This window comes from Anabrus simplex, chromosome X, assembly GCF_040414725.1.
Source record: "Anabrus simplex isolate iqAnaSimp1 chromosome X, ASM4041472v1, whole genome shotgun sequence".
In the NCBI taxonomy this organism is placed as follows: Eukaryota; Metazoa; Arthropoda; class Insecta; order Orthoptera; family Tettigoniidae; genus Anabrus; species Anabrus simplex.
In genome coordinates, this window is record NC_090279.1 from 24,439,915 (window position 1) to 24,459,249 (window position 19,335).

Here is a 19,335-nt window from a genome sequence, read left to right on the forward strand (position 1 = left end):
GAATACAGATAAATTCAAGTTTACAGTTTATGAATGGTTTCCTGTAGTCTTCAAATAATCCGCAAAGAAGACTCAGTGGGATAATTGCATGGAACAGCTTTGTAATTGCGTGGGCAATATTAGCTTCGTTTGGTGGTGTAGAAATTGATGGAAAATAGCCAGCATTTTGCAGCGCTAACATTTCATTTTTAGAATAAAAGGCGAAAGATTTTATAGCACTAGTCGTGCCTACACGTCGTGTTCTTTCAATCTCTTTACCATTCAATTCAATACGCATTTCATCGAAGAGATTTGCTGCAAAGTTTTGATCGGGAGCGGCTGTAGCTGAAAGTGTATTATCTGCGCTTGATCTAACTATTTCACCTTCGATGTGAACATCAGGTTCAGAGGGTAAAAAGATATGTTCTTGGTTGTGTACAGGAACTCGAATTTCATCGTTGTTTTCATATTTCGTGCCAGCATATGGATGATGGCTCCTTACTTCCCGCCTGGCAACTCTGTTGTCAAATATAACTTTGTCCGTTACGTTGAACATATTTCTCCTTGATGTTAGCGTGATTGTACACAAAAAGAGACTAAAGTAGTTTTTGGTAGAGAATTAGAATTTATATGCTTTATCCTGGGGGGCAGTCGGTAGCATTGTAAAGTGATTTCACACGAAAAGAGAGTAATGTTACCTTGATTACGCACACGAAAAGAGAGTAAAGTAGTTTCTGTAGGAGAAATAGAACTTATAGTAGTCGGTAGCCTAGCGATTGTAAAAAGTCTTTATTGTTTGTGGTTAATTTTTTCTTGTCGCGTACACGATGAGATTGTTTTTTTAGCTTTACTCTGTATTTTACTACTCTAGCTGCTTCCTCTTTTAATCCTCGGATTTTTGACTGGTTGTTGTAAATTACTACCATGATGTTGTTGTTCAACTGTTCCTTACTCGAATGATAGTACATAAGTGTACGCTTTATGTTATATATGATTACTGTATTTTTACTGGACGAATAATTAACTCTACTGTTACATCCTCATTTTGTAAGTCGATTGGGTTTTTCGAACTGATCTTCGAGTACGACGGATATATGTTGAATAACACTAGTGTTTACCGGTAAGAAGCTTATAGTTGACGGTTGAACTACGATAGGATAGCCTGCTGGAACAAGCGGTTTAAAATTGTATAACGAATGTGTTTGTTTACCGTTGAGGTAGGAACCGGAACCTAACACGAGATTACAACATACACGAATCGAGTTCACGTTATTAATTTTACTAATCTCCCCTGAAATATGTAATTTATTAGCATCATATTTTCGACGTAAAAATCCTAACAAATCAGCAATTGAATCGGAAACATCAAAGTCTACGTCTAGGTTGGAGGACATTTTACAGCGAAGATAGGTCTTTTCGTAAGTAATAGTAATAAGTTTACTATCTCCATCTAGAGGGTCATTCTCCTCTTCGAGAATAGGAAAGCTGTTAATTATTGCTTCTTGAACTAGAGCTCCTATTTCCGAAAAAGTGTAACTACCTTCCGGTAATGTGAGTACAGTTGTTTTGTCTCCCTTCATTTTAATACCAATCTGGTTATTTGTGCTATTAACGATTACGTTACCTATTCCATTCAGCTGTGATTCATGGTTAGCATATTTCTCACATACATTTAACAGATAACCTAAGCTAGTACCAACACTGTTCGGTACATTGAAATCAATGTCAAACGGAGAATGCATAGTAGGTTTGTTGTTAATAGTCGAGATAAAAAAACTCAGTTTTGGAGTGTACTCCCGCAGAAATAGTTTCACATTTTTAATAGTTAGCAAACTTTCTATTTTTGCAACAATATCTTCGAATTCATAAATGCCTTCTGCTACACTCAAAATAATTTTTTTACCATTCAAATAAATAGCAAACTTATTATTTTTACTAGTGATATTTCGAATACTATTAGATGTAAATAGTGCGGCAAGACCTATTTCATAGAAAGAAGCTCTATTCAAATAAATCGGAGTTTCTAATACTACATCAATCTTCGAGCCTCTACCCTCGAGTGTAATCCGTCTTTCATACGGCATCGTGCACACTGAACACAAATACTAAGGTCTTGCTTTATTTATACAGTATAAAAATATTAAACAGAGATGACCACAAATTGATGAATTAAAAGTTTGATAAGAATGAAAATTATATCGAATGTAACAGTTTCTTAAATATTCTAATACCTCTTTAGGGGGACGTAAATTACCAAAACTATCGAAGTAGTAGACATACGCACCTCGTTTACTGAACGCAACCCAGTGCGAACCAGATTTACTTATCGGATCTAAATTCAAAATACAACTCTCATTTTTACGAGAAATTTTCGGTAACGTATCTCGCATAAACACACGTCTGAAGTAGGGAATTTTTAAACGATATGCGTAACGATATAGATCTATGTTAGTTAATGCTCTATTAGGCAGACCTTCCATTATCTTCTGTATGCTGGAGGATTTAAGTAAATGCCCTTTCCTTTGTTTCGAGTAGAAAGCCCTTTCCCACGCATCGCTTCTAGCATTCGATTGTGGCGCTTCATTTCTTTTAATTCTTCCTGTGCGGCTTTCGCCTTGTTTACAGCCGATGCTATGCCCGCAGCTCCACTTGCTAGACCGCCCAAGCCCGACAAGGCTGCAAATATCGGAAGGAGTGGAAGATAACCACCTTTCTTTTTTTACAGCATGTTGTCTTTTTTTCGGTTTTACTCGTTCTCTTCGATGTTTTGATTTTCTTCTTCGTCTACCACCACCTACTTTAGTTTTCGCTTTCATAATACCCGTAACTGCTAGTGCAGCTGCTCTTTCTCCTAATGATGCGTCCTGAGAGTTTACACGAGACCAAGCCTTAGAGGCTAAGATTTCATCTGCTTCTTTCCTTCTGTTCTGGTCTTTGTATGTAGCGTAAGCGATATCGTGTTCTTTACATGCCTTATCTAATAGATTTATTCCTTGATCACCACGCTTAAGTCGTTTTTCTAACTTTGTCCCAGGTCCACAGAATTCATAACCTGGTATGTGCAATTCTACTGGTAAATTATATATAGCTTTATTAAGAACTTTGCCTATTATTCCTCCTTTCCCTACTCGTTTACATGGAGCTGCTACAACGTTGCGTCTTCGACGCAGCACACTCAAATAAGAGCTCCTGCTATCAAGTGTGTTATTATATACGAATTACATTTTTACACGATGTGCAACTGTTGAGTACTAAAAATGTATGTAAGTTTATTTTTATTTCTTTTTTTTTGAAAGGTAGAAAGATATATATATAAGAGAGATATTTTTCTGCTCTCCTCATTTTACAGCGACATGGCATACATTCCTCGTCCGTTAAATTTAAAATCTGAGGTAGATCGGATAAGGACTTTCGCTAGATGGCGTGTACCGTGGATAGACCCCGTAAGTTTAGCTAAAGCTGGATTTTACTTCACGGGATACCTAGACGCAGTTAAATGTATTTTTTGCGGAATCGAATTATTTTCGTGGGATAAAGATGATGATCCGTTAACAGAACATAGAAAATGGTCACCTTCTTGTCGGTATATGAGGGGTTGTGAAGTTGGCAACATATTATTAGATCACTATAACAGGACAGCTCTTCCAGCACTTCTTAATACTACGTGTAGTGTGATGCACGAACCATTTTGGAACTAGATAAGTAAAACAGAAGGTAAAAAAGTTCGTGTTTATTTAGTAATCAACAATAACTTTGAGAAAAAAGAAATCCACTGTGCACTCGATCGTTGAAAATTATTATCATCAAAAGAAAGTGATGGTAAAGACAATAAAACAATCGATATCTTTACCTGTTGCAAATCTGAACGACACAAAACGTTCAGTAAGAAAGAAAAATAAGCATAGTAAACTGTTGCCGGACACGGTCTCATATGCGGACCATCGAATGCAGGGAAGACTAATGTAATGATTAATTTGTTATTGCAACCGAACGGGTTACGTTTTGAGAATGTGTATGTTTACTCAAAATCATTGTCACAGAAGAAATATATTGAGCTAGAGAAGCTTTTAAAATCTATTAAAGAAATAAACTGTGAGTTTTACTCTGATCGTGAGCAAGTAATACCGCCAGAAAAAAGCTCAAAGAAATTCCGTTTTTATTTTTGACGATGTAGCAAGCGACAAACAGCAGCACATGAAAGACTACTTTAGTAGAGGTCGACACCATATCGTGGATGTTTTTTACTTATGTCAGACCTATTCCTGCATTCCCAAACAACTTATTAGAGACAAGGCTAATTTCATTATTCTGTTTAAACAAGATGCAAGAAATCTTCGGCATGTCTACGACGATCACGTGAACACCGATATGAGTTACAACCAGTTCACTGATTTATGTTATCGTTGTTGGTCGCAGTCGAAATTCAGCTTTCTCGTTATCGATAAAGATAGCGAAATAAGCAAAGGTCGATATCGAAATGGATTCGATATATTTTATGTGATATAAATACGACAGTGTATACATTAACGAACTCATTTTCGAATTGTTGAGTAGAGAAAGAACATCACGATGGCATCAAACAACAGAACCAGTAACGTGTATGTAACGCGACCATCATCACGTCATGATATTGCTACTAAATCATATGTAGATGAAAATATGATGGTTAAAACAAATTACGTAACATCAACATCTGACGGAAACTTAAGTATTCATGGTAAACGTTTAAAGAACGTCGGCAATCCTATAAACATGGAGGATGCTTGTAATAAAAATTATGTGTTAAAAACCGTTAAGGACAGTATTGATAAAGAAGAAATACAACGTGATATTTTAGATCTTAAAAATGAAATACATGACATATGTGAACTAGAAGAGGATGCAGTTGATTTTAAGAACAAAAGGCTGAAAGGAATAGCTCCAGCGATGAATGGAAACGAAGCAGTTTCGCTTGACACAATGCGTACGCACACTAACCATGTGCAGAGAAATTTAGAGAAACGAGTTAACGACGTTTCTGCACGCGTAGAATATGTTGATTCTCTTTTACGTGATATTGTGGATGATCACCTTCCTGTAACTGACAATAACCTCAACATGAACAACAAGAGAATATCGGGTGTGGCAGATCCTCAAGAGGAACAAGATGCAATTTCGCTTTTATTTTTAGAAAAGCATACAAAAGGTAGACTACTACAACTGAATGACGATGGATCGATAGATATGCAAAATAAACGAGCAACGAAAATCGGCAAACCTATTCATTCGACGGATGTGATTAATAAAGCATACCTAGAAAAACATTCAGCAGCGCGTGAAGAACTCGAAAAACTGAAGAATGAAATAAGCAATCAACAGAAACTAAACGTTGATGTGGGTGGTACTTTGAGTATGGAAAATAAGCGAATTACTAACGTACATAATCCGTTAAATGAGAAAGATGTTTAAATAAAATCTTTGTAGAACAGTATGCAGCTGCGCGGAGAGAAGTTGACGAGTTAAAACTTGTCATATCTAAACTTCAGAAAAATTCTCTACCAGTAGAATCTAACGGAGAATTAAATATGAAGAACAAACGAATTACAAATGTTGATTCACCTATCCACGAGCAAGATGTTGTTAACAAACAGTATTTAGAAACGTTTGCTACTGCAAAAGAAGAGTTTGAAGTGATGAAAAAGGAACTGCACAAAAAACCAAGAAAAGCTCTTTTTCAAATTAACAGTCTACCGTCAAATCAGTCACCAATATATACGCTACAAAACTGTCGACTTATGTATAAGCTTCCCTACACGGGTACACTTACACCGTTAACAGTTTCACGTGGTTCTCTGGTATATGCGATGATTAATCACGTGAACAATCCAATCGAATTAGAAATAGGTACACCAATTGCTGTAAAGGAAGGTGATGAAATTCAATTCCGCCTAAAAGATCCAGAACAATGGAATACTAACGATCTTCCGCTCCATATACTCTTTGAATATACTATATATAAGTAAAACAATAGACGTTACACTTCAGTTTAAAAAATGCAGGAGAACATAGTGGAAAAAAGGCGTGTAAAGGATAAACTAGCAAAATTAAGAAAAGATGTAAAAAAATATAACTCTCTTAAAGCAGATACGGCTTTAAACCAAATAAAGTTAGAAGAAACATTTAAACCAATAACTGCACCATTAAATAAACTACAGCAGCTTACAGTTAACTCGAATGGATTAAATGCAAAGAAAAATCGAAAATTAAATAGTTATATAAGTGATGAAGAAGAAGAAGAATCAGAAGAAGAAGCAACTCTGGACAGAAAGGTTACAACTCTCCTGCAAAATTATCTTAACCCACAATTGAGACACAAAGTTGATAGAATATTCGGGGTTCGAGTAGTTCATGGAGAACACTATTTAGGGAGTAAAAAAGTACTGTTTCGCGATAACAATCTTATAATTGACAATTTTAACTATCATTTAACTGAAGGTCTCCTTGAATTAATATTTCAGAAAGATCCGGACGCACAGTTGTATGAAGATAAGGATCTGTCAGCTTACAGTCATATATTAAATTACACTAACGTGCACAGGAAACAGTATGACGCAGGCAAGCCAATGAGAGGCACGAAATCGCTCAAATTTCAAAAAATTATCAAGCCATTAGTAGAAGATGCAAAAGTGAAAAAAGGAAGGAGCAGACCAAAATGTGTAAGTGTACACAAATACAAACGTACAGGAAGAGGATCAAAAGTAGCCAAGTGGAAAAATGAACAAAGAAAGAAGATCGAATTAGTTCATTGGAATGATCCAAACAGTCTAGTGGAGAGACTGAAAAAGTTAATAGCATCTAGAAGTGCTGGTCATTCGTCACACGAAAACGAAATCTTGTCAATCGAAGAACTTCGAAAGTCGAGGTACATCGAATAAATGAACACTGCGCGGTGGGACGAACTTCCGTTCGCAAATATATTTAAAGCGGTTAGATTCTCAAAGGATAATTCAGTAATCTATGAAATTGGATGTGAAGACAGAAGAAGCAACTGGCAACAACTGGCTATAGATCGACTGCGATTCAAGAAACGAATAGACGACACAGAACGAATTCTTTTACCTATACTTTATGAACAATATCAGAGAAGAAATAGCGAAAGAACTCCACGCTCCAGTGCGAAAGAATTTTGAATGACGGAGCGTTCTTAGCCTCGGAAGAGATGATTTACATCAAGCGGATCTTGTTGATATGTCTCTGTTTTCGAAAGTGGATATAAATACATGTTAACTGTTATTGATGTTTATTCAAGGTATGCCTGGGCAGTTCCACTTAAAACAAAAACAGGAAACGAAGTAGTGGAGAATATGGAACGCATCTATTCAAAATGTAAACGCTATCCATAACATCTGCAAACTGACAGGGGAAAAGAATTTTATAATAAGATTTTTCAACAGTGGATTACAATAAGAAAAATTAAGCACAATTCGACAGGGAGCAGCTTGAAGGCAAGCGTAGTTGAACGCTTCAATCGAACACTGAAGCAGTGGATGTGGAGGAAATTCTCGGCGTGTGGATCATACCACTGGCTTCGCATGCTACCAAAACTATTAGATGAATATGATAATCGAAAACATCGTACGATTGGTATGAAACCTATAGACGTCACAAATAATCTACAACAACTTGCTACTGTGTACAAATTACGAGAAATGAAGAAAAAGAAGTCACCTTATCCACCAAAATTTAAAGTAGGTGACACAGTACGAATAAGTAAAATTAAGCGATATTTTACAAAGGGCTATACTCCTAATTGGAGTAATGAATTATTTACTGTAAGAAAAGTAAAAGAAACATCACCGAGAACTTACTTGCTTCACGACTATCAAAATAAACCAATATTTGGTGCGTTCTATGAACAAGAACTGCAGAAGACAAAACATCCTAAAATATACCTCATTGATAAAATTTTAAGAAGAAAGAACGACAAGGTTTTCGTATAGTGGCTAGGATTCGACGCCACGCATAATTCATGGATTCCGAAGGAATATGTATTCTAAAAATAATCAATAGTAAGTACGTTAGTATAATATATTTTTAATTTTTTACTCTAATGTCTGATAGATTTACCATCTTATAGTGTCCTCTCTCTATTGTTGCAGACTTCCCTTGCTCAAGAAACTGTGCTGTTTGTTTTGTTGATGCCAACGTTGGACATTACCTCAAGCAAGAAGATATTTTCACCTCAACTCTGCATAATTAATTCGAAACATTTGTATAACATGTATCTTAATAAATTATATTAAACAAAATTTAACTAAAGATAACCTCTTGTAATTTTTTAATAAAAAATTAAACTCCCTCCTTTTTCCTACTCCTTTACGTATCTGTGTTAGTGCGACGTAAAAAAATTATCTTTAATTAGATTATCTGTCTAAGAGCAGAAAAGAAAGCAAGATAAATAAAATATATTTTTGCACTCACCTATAACGGTTGAAATAAATTAAATTCTCCTCCTCCTCCAGGCTCACTTCTTATTCTTCTCCTATATAGAAAGAAAAACTTAATGTAAAATTAAAATCTTTCGCAATCCGACAATAGACGAAGTCTTGAAATTTAAAAAAAAGTTAAAACTCACCAAAAATATCACCATCACTTCCGTGATCGTCCATTAGCTCTCTTAGTTCAGCTAACATGACGTTGCAGGAAAAGAAACTAAATTTGTGAATAAACAATAAATGGAAGTTCGGACTTTCGCGTCGTAACAAAATACGAGTATGCAGCCTAACGAGAAGCCGAAACTCTTCGTTAGTCAAATGACGTATTCTGTTTACAATCGCTCTTTCAAATGAGCCCTGTACTTCCACTATATTATTTATCTCACACATTTCCTGTAATCTAACTACTTCCCGCAGCGCTAGAAGCTTTTCAAAGAGAGTTTCTTGGACAAATGGCATTTCGATAGCTGTTGGAAACTGTAACGTACCTACAGCAAGCGATTCGCAGTATATATACCCGTTCTAACGGCGACATGTAATTTGAAAAAAACTAGTTTCAAAAATCCTGCTTAGATACAACATCTGCTAGTAACCTGCGTAGCGACCCAGACTTCAGTTTACGCGTCCTTTTTTTGTAGCCTTGACGAAACCGTGGTCAAAGCACGGCCATGACCAGCAATGACCGCGAAAGAAGTAAGACGTTAACCGGTTTATGCGAAAGCTGCTTGCAGGAAACATCCGGGCAGTGGCGAAGCGTGAACTAAGTAAGGGGGTACACAGAGATTTCTTTTATTTAAACTGTTTTAATGATATTATGATTTTTACAGATTATGCTTGTAAATGCCATACGTTAATAATAATAATAATAATAATAATAATAATAATCATATTATTATATGGAATTTTGTTTTCGACGCATACATCTGTATTCAGTATAAGACAAACGCTATAACAACCTATAGCCCTACGTGCACTTGCTTCATTTTTAAATATAAACGAAATAGGCCGTGGGAGTTGTCAAATAACAACATACTTTTAGAATAAAACTAGCAATATATTTCATTGTTACCGGTGTATAGATTTAATAAGAGAAATAAGAAATAAATAGTTGTTTGTACAAGTCACCTTAAACAACATTCTTGTAAATTACTTTAATCCTCCTGTCCTTCATTTCGGCAAATATATCTATTACTCTCGTCTTAAGTCGGGCGCCTTGCTAAGATTCCACAGAAATTTCTTCTCTATAGCTGGAGTTCCAAGTTAGACAGTCTCTGGTTGGCCATCCAATTCCTTAAATAGGTACGTTTTAATTCGTTTGAATGCACTCATAGCGCGTTCACTAGAAACTGACTTTAACGGAATATACAGCATCAAGTTAAACATTTTTTTCCGTATGCGTACTCTGGAGTACCTTATTAAGACTGGAAGCCAATAGTTGTTAGGGTTATAATACCGCAACTAATATTTGCGGGCAAGAAAATGCACGTACTTGAAGGGTTTTGATGCTGTCATTCATTTATTAGGTGTAAGTTTACTATACTTCGTATTTAAATATTATTCATTTATTTTTAGACGTGTCCTAATAACATTAAAAGCATGTCTAAGATGGTAGCCAACAAGAGCACCTTTATAAGAGAGATCCAAATACTAGCCAATGAGAGCAAGAAGAGACGCTGGTACGTCTGTCTACTGGGCGGAGACATCTCGCTATAGGAAAATCATAGTTTCACAGTCAGCACCTACAGATAGCGTTAGTGTTGCTCTATCTGAAAGCTTTGAAAATCAAAGGGAAAAATACACAGAATGGACAGCGTCTACTTTCGCCTATGTGCTTCGTGCAACTAACGCGAGCCTTAGCATTGCCGAAGTGAGACGAAAATAAGTAAAGCGGGGAATACAATAATGTCACGAATCTGGAAATAATTAATGTTCTAAAAAGTAATTGAATTAACTAGACAATATTTCTTTCACAAAATGTTAAGTGTACACGCTGTCTACCCTGTCTCCCCTGACGCTTCGCCCCTGCATCCGGGATAGATATACACTACAAAGGAATGTTCTGCTTCAAACATATGTCTACAAAATAATAATTTTACACACAATAAAGTCGCGTCTGGTAATATAATGTGAGATTATCTTACACCTAGCATTAAAATTTTTATATAAAGCAAGTGAATTCGCTCACATCTAGATGAGTACAAGTTCGATCCTCCTCGTTGGCAATCATAAAATTATTCTCTCTAGTTCGCTATTTTCACACTAGGCAACAGCTAAGAGAAGTATACCTTAAAGCTAACTGGAGTATACGCCATGTCAGTGTGACGTAACGTAAACTGTAGCACACTATTTAAAAAAGTGTGTGAATAAATATTAAGGTATTGTCCTTGTTGGCAACAGTGTGTGCGTGTCATCAGTCATGGAGCGACAAGTAAAGAATGAGTTTGGTGAGAAGAGAAACCGTAACATCCAGTGTAAATGTGAACTTTGTACACCAAATATTAAACCTGATCCTTTACGTACAATATATTTCTCACTAGTAAGTGAGGCTATTTCATCATACTATACACATGGCAGTTTACTTCGAGTGCCACAACATCTAATTCGCTATTTACCATCTGGGTTTCTCTCAACATATGCCGCCAAAGATTTAGATGAAGCATGGGAGAAACTACCCTACTATGTAAAAGGAAAACTGGAAATAGCAGTCTGCAGCCCATGTGTCAGACATTATTGCTACAGAGGACAGGACGAAGTTGATGGTTTTGACGGACCGAATCCAATGATTAAAGACTGTGAAGCATGTAAGAAAGAATTTAATCATGTATTTTGAACTAACAGGTAAATAAAACAGTGTGATGTTCCACTTATTTTTCGAGTTGCTTGAATAATTCATCCTAACCTATATATGCATACACATATTTTGATTTTTTTTGTTTTTACACCAATCAAATGCTATAACCTTGAATCCTTTACCAGATTTTATTTTTTCTATCATCAAATCACCAACCTGTGTAGGTGTGACAAATTATAGCTTTCACTCACACACTGTCTCAATTCAGAGGTTGATTAAGAAATAATTCGTAATATTTTATTTTAAAAGAAACCATGCTTTACAGTTTTTCAACCAATATTTCGGCTACGTGGCAGCACGTTCTTTTGTTTTGTTAAAACACTGTCGTGTTTGATGTCTTTGTTCACTGAAGTTCTTTGCTGTTGTTCTTTGCGGTGAATTCACGCGCCCCTAACTGATTCATTAGACGATTTATTATTTCATCTTCCGTGCTAAACATATATATTCGATATAATTTTTGATGAGATAGAACATCATGTGTTAGCCTAACTAATTTATTCGTTCAGAGATCATAATGCAATTTTTTGTGTTAGCCATCTTGGACAAAGATAATAAGAAATCACAGACATGACACTCTCATGTATGGGCTGTTTGATCTCGAAGAGTACAAACAGTTGCCGACGTATCCAACAAAAATGGCGAGATGTTTTTGTTTTATTCCGTATGTAAAAATTCATACTATCGCGTTCGTAACAACGGAATGTCTTAATCAACCTCTGATTTCAGACTTTATCCGAGTTTTTTTAAATTAGTTTTTAACTAGTACAATGATATTTCATAGATAACATTTATTGATCTAAGGTTAGTAAACAGTGTGTGTGTGTGTGTGTGTGTGTGTGTCTCTAACGTCACGATTTTACAGCTAGATGTGTTTTCTGTCAAAAAATAATTAAAAGGTAAGTAGTCGAAGGAAAAAAAATATTTTATTAAACTAAGCACATTTTGTCTCAACCTTCACTGCTCACCAGTTGGCTAGAGTCGTTAGTAGCTAACCTTCAACACACAGGTAAGCAGGAGGAGAGGAGCGATTCTTTTTTACAAAAAAATCTCATATCCTGTTCACCTTTCGCCAGCAAGTAACATTGTAAAGCAAATCCAGTTGCTGCAATTATTTAACATGTAGCTGTCTCACCTTGAGCAGTGAGAGGAACTCCAGCAAGTAACTTTTAGAAGCAAATCTACTCACAGGACCTTGCCTTTCAAGAAATATTTACCTCTTACATAAAGACCTCTGGGTAAGTGTAGTTAACATTTCCTACATGCACCCTAACAAGTAAAAGAACTCCGCAAAAAAAATATAAATTTATTACCATATCTAACATGATGATTTATGTCTAAATGTCTTTCCTGTCACCAACATAATCAATTTAAGAGGTAATCACATAGGCAAGTAGGGTAGATGTTTTTTCTAATTGAACTAAGCAGTTAATTACACTCAATAGAGGTTCTACTTACTACTAGAAGAGTAAGGTTAATAGTGAACTTGTTTTGCTCTTACAATACCTTTCAGTAAAAAGATACTCAATTACGCACTATAACAAGTGATGTTACCTATCACGCCCACCCACCTAGGCATAGCAGTAGAAAGCTACCGCAAGGAGCGACATTCCACACTTGTGTGTAGCCTTGACAGCGAGAGGCGCCCCCGCACGTGCCTTAGCAAGTGAGAGGCCCCTTCAGGGGGAGAGGAAGCGCACGGGCATGCGCAGTGGCTGCCGCTGGTCCAGAATTCTTCTCTCGCAGCGCTGGTCCAGAATTCTTGTTTTACATCTACTGACAGGAATAAATATTCTTTTCCTTAGTACCTTATATTGCATAGCGCAATACTATAGTCTACTCAAACAGGTGATGTGAAACACTTTGTCTGGTATACGCTGTGCTAACAGCTTTATTGCTGCCTTAAATACGTATGTCACCAAAGCATACATCCCTTGAATTTGAACTTCTGGACATTTCCTGGCTGTTGACAACAATAGGCAAAAACAGGCTGCATGTTTACTTCAGCGACAGCACGGATACAGTGCTCCACAACAAGTTACGAGGAGCTCGCATTAACACTCACAGTTTATGGGTTTGGAAAGTAGGTTTATTTCACAAGTAATACATTAAATATTAACAGAAAATTTACCAATTTCTATGTGGTTAGCAGCAAACGTAAATAGTTCTAGTGTCACAATTTAATAACTTAAAAAAAAATAAACATTCTGAAGTTGAGGCTTCTTCGTGTGACGCTGACATGATTACTGCTGAAAACGATCTGATCTGCAGGTGATGAATTACGGACAGATCCTTCTAGCATTTGAGTTGAAATAGCTAACGTGTCCACCATCTGAAATAATGTTAAAATTTTCAATTAACACTAAGCGGTTAGATAGTGATGAGCAGAATTAATAAAGTTAGTCAGGTGTCATGTTTGAAGATCCATGTATTAAATCTATATTAATATTATAAAGAATATTGTTTGTAACGGATAGAGTCAAAAACTACTCACCGATTTTAAAAATTACTTCACCTTACCAGTGAGTAACCACGGACTGTATCTTATTTTCAAAACAATTCGATGGTAATGTAGCGTATTCATGAAGAGGAGAGTCATTAAATAACGTTTCAACAGTGAGGTTTAAAGTTTCAAATTAATTTGCAGTTCAAATATTTCACAAAAATGTGTATTTGCCTATAGAGCACTTTAGTTTTATATTGGAATCTTATGCTAGTGAAGACCTGAAATATGACAGATGGACGAAGTTTGTCACTTCGGTAAGTCATCTCACAAGTTGCTGTTGTTTGAGTCATCAGTCCATAGAGTGGCTTGATGCAGCTCTCCATTCCACCCTATCATTTGCTAACCTTTTCACTTCTACGTAACTACTGCATCATACTTCTGCACTAATCTGATTGCCATATTCATACCTTGGTCGACCCCTACCGTTCTTATACTTGTTTCCAAAACCAACTGAACAAGTCCTCCGTGTCTTAAGATGTGTCCTACTATTGTATCATTTCTTCTCGTCAAATTTAGCAAAATCGATCTCCGCTTACCAATTCGATTCAGTATCTCTTCATTCGTGATTGGATCTATCCATCGCACCTTCAGCATTCTTCTGTAACACCACATTTCAAAAGCTTCTATTCTCTTTCTTTCTGAGCTGGTTATAGTCCATGTTTCACTTCCATACAATGCCACGCTCCAGATGAAAGTCTTCAGAAACGTCTTTCTATTTCTTGTATAAATGTTTGAAGTGAGCAAATTCCTTTTCTTAAGAAAGCTCCTCCTTGATTGTGCTAGTCTGCATTTTATTTCCTCCTTCTGCCATCGTTAGTTATTTTAAACCCAAGTAACAATATTCATCTACTTCCTTTAGGACTTCATTTTTTAATATAATATTCCCTGCATCACCTGCCTTCATTCGATTGCACTCCATTACTTTGGTTTAGGACTTAATTATTTTCATCGTGTACTCCTTACAGAGGACTTCGTCCATACCATTCAGCAGCTTCTCGAGATCTTCTGCAGTCTCTGATAAAATAACAATATCATCGACAAATCTCGAGGTCTTGATTTCCTCTCCTTGGATTGTGATTTCCTCTCAAAATCCCTCGTTGATTTTCTTTACTGCCTATTCTTTGTAAACTGTAAACAACGAAAAGGAGGGGGGACAACCTGCAGCTTTGCCTCACTCTTATGACTAAAGACTGATTTTAGATAATTCTTCGTTCTAGGTATCTGATCCCAATCACTTTCAGAATTTTAAATAGCTTGGTCCAATCAACATTATTGAATACATTTTCTAGATCTACGAACGCTATGTACGTTGGCTTCTCCTTCTAAATTCGATCCTCTAGGATCAGCCGTAAAGTCAGGATTGCTTCACGTGTTCCTACATTTCTTCTGAAGCCAAATTGATCTTCTCCTAACTCAGCTTCAACTTGTCTTTCCATTCTTTTGTGAATAATACGTGTTAAAATTTTGCAGGCATGAGATACTTAACTAATGGTGCGGTAGTTTTCACACTTGTCAGCACCGGCTTTCTTGGGAATAGGTATAACGACATTCTACCGAAAATCGGATGGCGGTTCTCCTGTCTCATACATCTTACACACTAAATGGAATAACCTTGCCATGCTGGTTTCTCCTAAGGTAGTCAGTAATTCAGAGGGAATGTCATCAATTCCAGGAGCCTTGTTCCTATTTATTACTCACAGCCCTGTCAAACTCTGACCTCAAAATTGGGTCTCCCATTTCATCAGCATCAACAGCCTCTTCCTGTTCCCGAACCAAATCATCTACATCTTTACCTTGATACAACTGTTGGATATGTTCTTGCCATCGTTCTGCTTTGTCTTCTTTTCTTAGAAGTGGCTTTCCATCTGAGCTCTTAATATTCATACACCTAGATTTCCTCTCTATAAAGGTTTCCTTAATTTTCCTGTATGCAGCACCTACCTTTCCTAGGACCATACAACCTTCGACATCCTTGCACTTCTCCTTCAGCCATTCTTCCTTAGCTACCTTGCACTTTCTATCCACTTCATTCTTTAATCGCTTGTATTCTTTTCTGTCCTCTTCATTTCTAGCATTTTCGTATTTTCGTCGTTCATCAATCAGGTCGAGGATCTCCTGAGTTATCCATTGATTCTTACTTGATCTTTTCTTCCTTCCAAATATTTCTTCAGCAGCCCTACTGACTTCTTTTTTCATGACTATCCACTCTTCCTCTATTGTGTTTCCTTCAGCCTTTTCATTTAATCCTTTTGCAAAATGTTCCTTGAAACAATCCCTCACATTCTTTTCTTTCAACATGTCTAGATCCCATCCCCTTGCATTCCTTCCTTTCTTCAATTTCTTCAACTTCAGATGGCATTTAATGACCAACAAGTTGTGGTCGGAGTCCACTTCTGCTCCTAGGAAAGTGTTGCAACCCAACACCTGGTTTCTGAATCACTGCCTAATCATAATGAAGTCTATTTGATACCTTCCAGTGTCTCCAGGTCTCGTCCACTTATACAGCCGTCGTTTGTGGTGTTTGAACCAAGTATTAGCAAGGACTAAATTATGATCAGTGCAGAATTCACGCAGCCGACTTCCTCTTTCGTTCCTTTGTCCCAATTCGAATTCTCCTACTATATTACTTTATCCTCCTTTGCATACCACTATATTCCAGTCTCCCATCACAATTAGATTCTCGTCACCTTTTACATATTGTATTAAATCTTCTATCTCTTTATATTGTAACAGTAAATTTGGTACTTCGGTAGAGATGAGACGCAGGGCGTGTACCAGTCGCTGAAGTGCACACAGAGGGAGAGGGTTTGTTAACAGAAATCTTAAAAACTTGTGTTTCAGAGTTTATTAAAAAATTTAAATTAATATCACCTCTGTACAGCATATACAGTCGAAAACGTTCCTTGACCTATGGCTGGCGATGTCCTTGGATTCCGGCAGCTCCACATTCCATAGCAACGAACCACCATTCGTCCCCCGATGGAAGTTCTAGAAGATCTATTCGGTGCTTTGAAGATCCATGGCGTCGAGGTAGTCCTTGTAAATGGTGAACATAAATGAACATCGTTCAGCTCTGGGGCAAGTTAGTGCAACGGCTGCTTCTGCACAGATGATAGAGTGTTTATAAATGCTTTTGACAAAGTCCAAACACAAATGTCTCGGTGAAATGTCACTTAACTTTATCACATGTCAAGTGAAAGAAACATTCACAAAGTAAAGTCCACTCGGAACTGATTGTCCAGTTTAAAGTTATTTAAAGTTTGTTGCACCTATGACAACGTGAAGGAAGTTCATTGAAGCACTGTTCAATTTAAATGAAATAAAGATGTTCCGCTCGTGAATCAAACTCGTTCACGTGTTGAAACCAAAAGACGAAATTAACTGTGTACTGACAGTCCTTGGTTTGACTGTTCATAAACTAAATGTGCGCAGAATTGAAATACACTGTTCATTAGAGTAGAAATGCACTGTTCATTAAAATAGAGATGCGCTGTTCACACCTGCACAGTTTAAAAATGTCGACACAATTTACGGATTGGTAATTTAAATTTGGATTAAATACAGTTTATAACTTAAAGTATCGAGTCCTCGGCAAGGAGCAATCAGTTTTAAGTCCATCAAATTTCAATTTCGAACACTCGAAGATATTTGCGGGTCTTGGACACTCGTATAGAGTAACAGTCAATAAATAATGTCCAGACGATACACAATTCACCTCACGTCCTATCGGAGTAAAAGGTTGTCACAATATAAGGAAATCTGAATAAGTCCACATTCAGCATGACTATATTAAAGTCCACGAACTTGAAACTTAGCAGCGGCTTCACGTTCGGTTACCGCACCCGCGAACTGACTGCGCGAATACGACAGTCTAGTGTGCTTATAGAAATCCCGGCCGCAAACTGGTATCACATTCTGCAGCGCACTGCTGCTCACTATAACAAGCTGTAACACACACTGACACACTGATCTGCTGAGCGAAGCAGCACGTATTTATATTTGATCCGAAACTTGTAGAACATTCTGCATCAATCCAGGCTTCGTAGTGCAGCGAGGCATGCTGTGACGTCACCCGCTCACTACGTCACACGCGCGCAGCTGTTGCTTGCTGCCTGGTCAGTTCTTCGTAAGCGGACCGGAGCATAACACGTAAGTTTAAGATTTTCATAACGGGGGCTTAGTCTGTACCGCCGTTACCGGTACATCTCCCCCTCCTCCTGGGGAAAAGAAAATTCGATAGGATTTTCTTTTAATGATATTCTCTCCTAAAATATTTCTTTAGGTTGGCTGCATTGTAAATACCCTCGATGCTTCCATCCAGTTTATTAATTTTGTATGCCCCGTTCTCGAGAACCTCTGCAATCCTATATGGTCCTACATAAAGTGGGCAAAACTTTGCATAAATGCGAAGTTCGGGATGTGAAACAGCTGGTTTTCTTATCAGTAGCCAAGGGATTTAGATACGGAGTGACACATTTAGAAATGATACCATTATTTTCCATTTCCTTTATCACCATCCTGGCTTCCTCTCGGTACTTCTCAGGAACTGGATAGGGCCGTTTTTTATAAGGAGAGGTGTCCTTGACGTTCAATTGGTATTCAAAATCTCTAATAACGCCTGGTTTGTCATCAAAAACTTCAGGGAATTTCTCAAATATTTGTCGAGTTGCTTCTGCCACGCGGGAATCGAACTCTGGGCTTTCAGCCACACTGGTGAGAAATATGAAGTGATCACGACCTTCGTCGAATATATCCTCAACAATGGGCACTTCCTGGCCCTCGACGGGTCCCTCTTGACCGGGTCTACCCTCTTCGCAATTTATTTCATCGGCAGGCAAAGCATCGCTCATCTTGCCTCCGGTTTCTATGAATGGGGTACCCAGACCTTGGCACTTCAAATTATTATAGTCTACCAGCTGCAACTCTACAGAGTCGATATTAAAAAATCGAATGACGTTGGCAGGATAATCAATGATTCCCCCATACTTGGCTAGGAAATCTGACCCTAAGATGACGTTGAATTTCATCGGCGAAATAACTAGGAATATATGCTCGAACTGAACCCCTTCAATGTCAAATGTAACAAAAGCTTGAAATTTACATTTGATATGCTTGTCCGGTACTATCCCTTTAATTTTAATCTGTGCGACTGGTATCAATAACATGTCTTTTCCTCCCTTCAACATTTCAATTAACTTCTCAGACATCAATGAAGCTTGAGCTCCAGAATCGATTAAGGCAGTTACATAAAGGGTATCCAAAGTAATATTAATAACTGGAAGGCTTCGTTGGACCTTCGGTGTTGTAGGAGTGGGATCTTCATACAAGAGATCTGAGTCATCCAAGTACCAGTAATTAATATTAGTGACACAAATTATTTCCCCTCTACTACAGTTTTCAGGCAATCTTATTGTTGTGTTGTCGAAGTTTCTTTTTTAATTGCGCCTGTCGATTCGAGGTTGGTCGCAGGCGTCGTGTTCTGTCTTCTGGCATGCTCTTGATATTCTAAAGAGGTAGCGCCAGGTAAT